Source organism: Macaca thibetana, chromosome 1 (assembly GCF_024542745.1).
Source record: "Macaca thibetana thibetana isolate TM-01 chromosome 1, ASM2454274v1, whole genome shotgun sequence".
NCBI lineage: Eukaryota > Metazoa > Chordata > Mammalia > Primates > Cercopithecidae > Macaca > Macaca thibetana.
The window spans coordinates 19096338-19103230 of record NC_065578.1 but is presented as its reverse complement, the minus strand read 5'-3'; positions in this window follow the sequence as shown (position 1 = coordinate 19103230).

Here is a 6893-nt window from a genome sequence, read left to right as displayed (position 1 = left end):
TAAGTCACTGGGTTTTGGTATGGTTTGTTAGGCAGCCATAACTAACTGGTGTAATTGGTCCTTATTCCCTTATTCACTGAGAGTGATGGATTCTCAGCCCTGAGCTGGACTTGGAGGCCATGGAAATGTCGTGGACATGGCCTTTGTTCCTTACCTTGAAGGTGCGGAAGGAGGTGAAGCTCATGGAATAATGGAGAACACACAGCTGTAAGCGTTTGCTTGTTCAGGCAACACACATTTATGGAGCACTTACTATGTGCCAGGCACAGTGCCAGGCAGTCGGCATTCAGAGATTTAAAGAAAACAAACACAAATCAGGTCTAAAACTCCTGGGGAGAATTCTGAGAGTGGTACCAGCTTTTAGGAATTCAGACACAAGATCTGGATTGAAAAACGGACAGATGTGACGACAGAAAAGGACACCAGATGGGGAGGATCAGTGGAGGGTCTGGGGGCCCCGGCTCCTGCGCTCTGGCTGGCTCAGCTTGTACTGTCATGTGGGTGACTGGCCTGCTCTTCTCCTGCACACACACATGGGTGGAAATTGCAACTGCAGATGGGCAGCTTGAGGTTTATGAACATCAGGGAGATTGTTAAGCCGACCATGAGGGAAGCAGCTGTAGAAAGGTGGGCATGGAAACAAGGTGGCCTGGCCCAAGCCAGCAGGCACCCCCCAACCTTGGAAATCCTGACCACCACAGAGACCAGCTCCAGACTGTGAAGGTGCCTGGCTGACCGACACAGTGGAGGAAGAGGGGCGAGGGCCAGGCTTAGCGTGGGGGACAGGGTTCCCATGTGAGATACAGGCCATCTTTTTCAAAAAATGTTTTGAGACAGAGTCTCACTCTGCCTTCCAGGATGGAGGGCAGTGGCACGATCCCGGCTCACTGCAACCTCTGCCTCCCAGGTTCAAGCGATTCTCCTGCCTCAGGTTCCCGAGTAGCTGGGATTACAGGCGCCCACCACCACGCCTGGCTAATTTTTGTATTTTTAGTAGAGACAGGGTTTCATCATGTTGGCCAGGCTTGTCTGGAACTCCTAACCTCAATTGATCCACCCACCTCAGCCTCCCAAAGTGCTAGGATTACAGGCAGGAGCCACCGCGCCCAGCCCCAGGCCATCTTTTTCACTCCCTCCTCTCTTCCATCCACTCAACCTATAAGACAGAAATGATGGGCCCTTGATGGTATGCAAGCCCCATTTGTTTGGCACTGATGCCCTGACTCTCGGAGAACTGAGGTGGGAGTGTCGAGGGATGTGCAGGATTTCCTTCCTCAAAAGGAAATCATCCATTCCATGAGCACATGTTACTGAAGACCTACTCCAAGCCAGGCCCTCTGCGCCAGACTCCACGGAGCTCTCAGACCAAAGGGAAAACATGTAAGCAGGGGATTGCCAAACAAGCTGGGGGTGCTGGGATTGGGGTGGGCTTGGGGAGCAATGCCCACTTCCTGGAGGGTGAGGGAAGGTTTCCTGAGAACTGCTGGTGGTCTGACATCCAATCTGAGACTTGATGAGGACTTAGGAGGGCTGGTGGGGCCTTGCAGAGCCTCCCAGGTTGAGGGTTGGGGAAAAGCAGCATATGTCTATGCAAGCTCCTTGTCCACCTGCCTCGCCCATCTCTGCCAAAGGCTCTTCATCATTGGTCCCTGCAGCCCAATAACCTGGGTGATGAATTCTCATATTCTGCATCCCACACCCAATCTGTTGGCACTACCTACAAAATGCATCTAGACTCTGTATTTATAAAATGCTTCCATCAAATGTTTACATGGGAAAAAGAGAGGGGAAAAACCTAGAAGCTGGCCACTTCTTAGGACTCTCACTGCCATCTTCTTGGGTGGGAGCCACCATCACTGGTGCCTGGGTCACTGCAGCTGCTCTATGCCATTCTCTCTGCACCCACACTCGGTCCCTCCGTCTCTTCCTCACACAGCAGTCAGCCAGCAGTGACCGAGCCTGGCACTCTCTGCTCAGACCCTCGGTGGCTCCCACTGGGCTGTCTTTACAGTGCCATCCCTTCAAGTCTGGACTGGAATCGCACCTTCTTGATGAGGCTTATGCTGACCACCCTATTCAATCCTGCCCTCTCCCACCAGGGTTGCCCATCCTCTCTGCCCTCCTCCTTATTCATCTGATGAAAACTGGGGACCAGGAGAGGGGACTGGTGACTTGTTACGGGTCACCAGCTAGTGCCCAGCAGGGCTGGAATGTGAACCCCTGTCTTCTGATTCCTGATGTCTTACTTCCCACCCACTTTCTCAAAATGAGGAAGTTGGATCTGATGCCCTCTGAGTCTCAAGCTCTGGAGTTGGAGTTCAAACCCTGTGTTTGTTGCATGACCTTGAGTCATTTACTTGGCTCATCTGGGCCTCAGTTTCCTCCCTGCAGAAGCAAAGCTATGAATAGTCCCCACGGCAGCAGGATGAGCCACAGACAAAACCCCTCAGACACCGGGTTAAGGAAGGATTTGGCTTTATTCGCCCAGGAGCTTTGGCAGACTCTCATCTCAATGGCTGGGAGCTTCAGCAGACTCACGTCTCAAGAACCAAGCTCCTGGAAGACAGAGTTCCTGGCCCTTTTAAGGGCTTACAACTCTAAGGGGTTCCATGTGAAAGAGTCGTGATAGATTGAGAGCACATGTGGTTAGAGTGGGGGGTTAATCTTCTAACCTCAGGCCTGGTCATCAGTGACACTGGCTGGTCTTGCCACTGACTTCACTTCTGTTGTTTTTCAACTTTTACTTCCTCCTCCTCTTCAGAGACAGGAGACAGTAAGAGAAATGGCTTCTCTCCTCATTCCCCCCTTTGAGAACCTCACTCACTAGTGGGAGTTCTCACTCTCATCTTCACTACCCAGGTCTTCCTGCCAGTCCAGTTCCATTGATTCCTAGAGTTACATACTGTCCTGTTTTCCAACGAGGATCAAGTAGTTCTAATGGGTTATAGCACACATCAGGCTGGTCACTTCCTGGGCCACATACCTTGTACTGGGTGGCATTATACACACAAGTCCCTTTTAAACAAAAGGACTATTTTAACTTTTTGCCCTGTCTCAGTCTGAGGAAGGTCAGTTGAAGTCCTTACTGTATCAGTCCAAAATTTAAGGAAAATGAGTCCAACAATGAGTTTCCTCATGCTTCAGCCATGTGCTGACTACTCAGTTTCTGGGTGTGACTGGAGCAGGGCTTGTCATCTTCTTCAAAGTCACCTTGCATGGGTTGTCTGGGCTTGGTCTCACCTCCCAGGTCTCAGATGCTACAGGTTTTAAATGGCTGTGGTGGATCCAGGTTGGAATTCCTTCTACCTTTACGGCTGTGGGAGTGGTCAAAATGATGGTCTGGGGTCCTTTCCACTATGGCTGCAAGGAGGCTACGTTCTAATCCTTGATCCATACCGGATCACCTGGGGAGAAAGGGTGAGCTGGGGAGAATAAGCTAAAAGGGCACCTCTCATTTACCCAAGCTGAAATTGTTTGTGTAATTTTCCCTCAAGCCTGTAGCTGTAGCTGTAACTCAATTTCACCTAGCTCTTGAGGAGTGCCTGGGAGTCCGCATAGTATGGCGGTGGGGGGGGGGGGCCTATGACATAATATTTCATAAGGGGAATATCCTGTTCTTTTAGAAAGGATACATCTAATCTTAAACAATATCATAGGGAGAGCTAATACCAACTTTAATCCTGTTTCTTGACACACTTTCCCTAAACTATTTTTGATAGTCTGATTCATCTGTTCCACCTTTCCGGAACTCTGTCGTCGGTAAGTGGTATGTAGTCTCCATGTGATGCCCAATACCTTTGCTGTCTTCTGTACCAAGTCAGCTACAAACGCCGGCCCATTGTCCAAGCTGATTCGTAAGGGCAGTCCAAACCTACGGATGAGATCTCAGAGAAGCACACGGGTTCCTTCACGAGCTTTCCCAGTTTGTGTTGGATAGGCCTCCACCCACCCAGAGTATTAACACACTAGAACAAGCAAATACTTGTTACCTCCACATTTGGGCATCTTGGTGAAGTCTACTTGGAGATCTTCAAAGGGGGCTGCTCCATAAGCTTGTATGCCGGGCGGAACAGTTGGACCTTGCCTAGTATTGTGCTGCCGGCAGGTGACACACTGCTGCACCACTGTTTTGGCAAGGGCTGACAGATGTGAGATGTAGAAGTACCGGCCCAACAACTTTTCAAGTGACTCTTGGCCTAGGTGGGTGGTCTCATGCACAGCCAACACAACTGTGGCTCCTATCAGTTGTGGCACGGCTATTCTTCCATCCAATAACTGGATCCATCCCTCTTCTACCACCTGCCCTCCCTCTGCCTGGAGAAAGTCCTTCTCCTCTTTAGAATAAGTAGGTACAAGGTCAGGTGCCTGAGGGAGCAGGGGGGCTGTGACTGATGCCCAGTAGGGGGTGGATGCTGCTTTTCGAGCCTCTGAGTCAGCTCGGGAGTTCCCCAAGGCAATCAAGGTGGAAGCTCGCTGGTGTCCTCTGCAGTGCAGAGAGCACGGGCTTCCGTACTGCTCTGCCTCTAATAATTGCAGGATCTCTTGCTGATACTTTATGTCTTTTCCCCCAGAGTTCAACAGGCCTTTTTCTTTATATAACACCCCATGCACTTGGAGGGTTAAGAAGGCATACTGAGAGACAGTATATATATTTACAGTCTTACCTTCACTTAGCTATAAGGCCCAAATTAAAGCAATGAGTTTGGCCTTCTGGGCTGAAGTATCCCAGGGAAACCATTTGGCTTCAATGACAGTGGCGTCCAGGGTTACCACTGCATATCCCGCACACCTCTCTCCTTGTGGGTTGACAAAGCTGCTCTGTCTACATACAGCTCCCAGTCTACTGATGTCCAAGGATAGTCTCAGAGGTCAGGCCTGCTAGAATAAACTGTGTCCAACACCTCTACACAGTTATGTTCAACTGGGCTCTCTGATACCAGGAGTAAGGTGGCAGAGTTCAAGGTGTTGCAAACTTCAATGGTTATGTGGGGATTTTCACAGAGCAAGCTTTGGTACCTAGTTAGTCTAGCATTCCTTAGCCAATGATGTCCTTTGGTATTCATTAAAGTCACCACAGCATGGGGGGCCTTTATGTTCAGGTTTTGCCCAAGAGTTAGTTTATCCGCTTGTGCTAGCAGGGCAGTTGCTGCCAAGGCCCTCAAACATGGGGGCTAACCTTTAGAAACTCCATCTAGCTGTGTGGAGAGGTGGACTACCAGTCTTGGCCAGGGCCCCACCATCTGGGTTAAAACTCCAACTGCCATCTTTTCTCTCTCTGACACATACAGTGTAAATGGCTTCGTAAGGTCAGGTAGCCCCAGGGCTGGGACTGACATGAGTCTCTCTTTAAACTCATGACAAGCTTGTTGCTGTTGGGACTCCCATTCGAAAGGCTCTTTGTTACCTCCCTTTGTGACTTCGCACAGAGGTTTGGCCAGTACTGCAAAGTTTGGGATCCATAACCTGCAGAACCCCACAGCTCCTAAGAATTCTCTCACCTGCCTTCTGGTCTTAGGCTCCAGCAGGTTGCAAATGACCTGCTTTCTCTCTGATCCCAGGCTGCACTCCCTCTGTCGGAGAGTAAATCCCAAGTAACATACCTGCTGTCAACAGATCTGAGCTTTCTTTTTGGACACCTTATACCCATAGTACTCCAGGTGCCAGAGCAGGGTATCCATTCTCTTGGCGCACCCAACCGCTGTGGGGTGTCCCGGAAGGAGGTCATCGACATACTGGAGCAACACACAGCCTAGGTCCCTGGTGGGAAACTTTCACAGCTCTCGAGCCAGGGCCTCCCTGAAGATGTTGGGGGGGGGGGCGGGTTCTTGAACCCTTGGGGAAGCCAGATCCAAGGGTACTGAGTGGTGACACCTGACCCCAGATCTTCCCACTAAAAGGCAAACAGTTTCTGGCTCTCAGGGGCTGGTCTGATGCTAAAGAAAGTGTCCTTCAGGTCCAGGCAGGTGAACCAGCTGTCCTCAGCTGGCAGCAATCCCAGCAATGTGTACGGGTTAAGTACTGTTGGATGTAAAGTCACTGTAGCTTGAGTGACCAAGTGCAAATCCTGTACTGGCCTGTAGGCCTTGGTCCCTGGCTTGGGAACAGGCAGGAGGGGAGTGTTCCATGGAGACCGACATGGGACTATAATTCCAAAGGCCCTCAGGCACTTGAGGATGGACCTGGATACAGAGCTTCTCTGGGGACCGGGTACTATTTTTGCCTGACTGGCTGGGCCTCAGGCTTAACTTCTATAAGTACGGGGGCCTGGTTGATTGCCAACACTGGAGTGTTATCTTCCGCCCACACGCTTGGCCACCACTTAGCCAGAGCTGGTCCTGTCCCTTGACCTGGCTCAGTTAAGAAGAGTCTCCATTCCTCCTACTGAGAAACCGTAAGGGCGATGATGATTCCCGTTCCACATAACTTTAGCTGTAAAGAGCCATGCTTTGTGAAATAGATGGTGGCTCTCAGTTTGCTAAGTAGGTCCCTTCCTAGCAAAGGCAAAGGGCAGTCAGGCATGTACAGGAACTGGTGAGTCACTTCATGCCCCCCTATGGTACAGGTCTGGGGCAAAGAGAGAGCTTGCTTTGCCGAAACTCCTGTGGCTCCAATTATATCAATAGTCTTTTTGGATAAGAGGGCAACCAGGGTGATCACTACGGAATGTTCGGCACCAGTATCAACTAGAAACTCAATGTTCTTGCCCCCGACTGTCATCCTGACCATGGGCTCTTTAGGGACACATGAGCCTGGTCCCCCTCTGTCCAGTAACCCTTCTGCCAGATTGAACAAGGCTCTTTCATCCTTGTCTGAGATCCTCTGCTCAGAGTCACCTTGTTTCCTTTTCAACTGGGGGCCCTTGTCCTTCCAATGTCCTATTTCATTATAGTAAA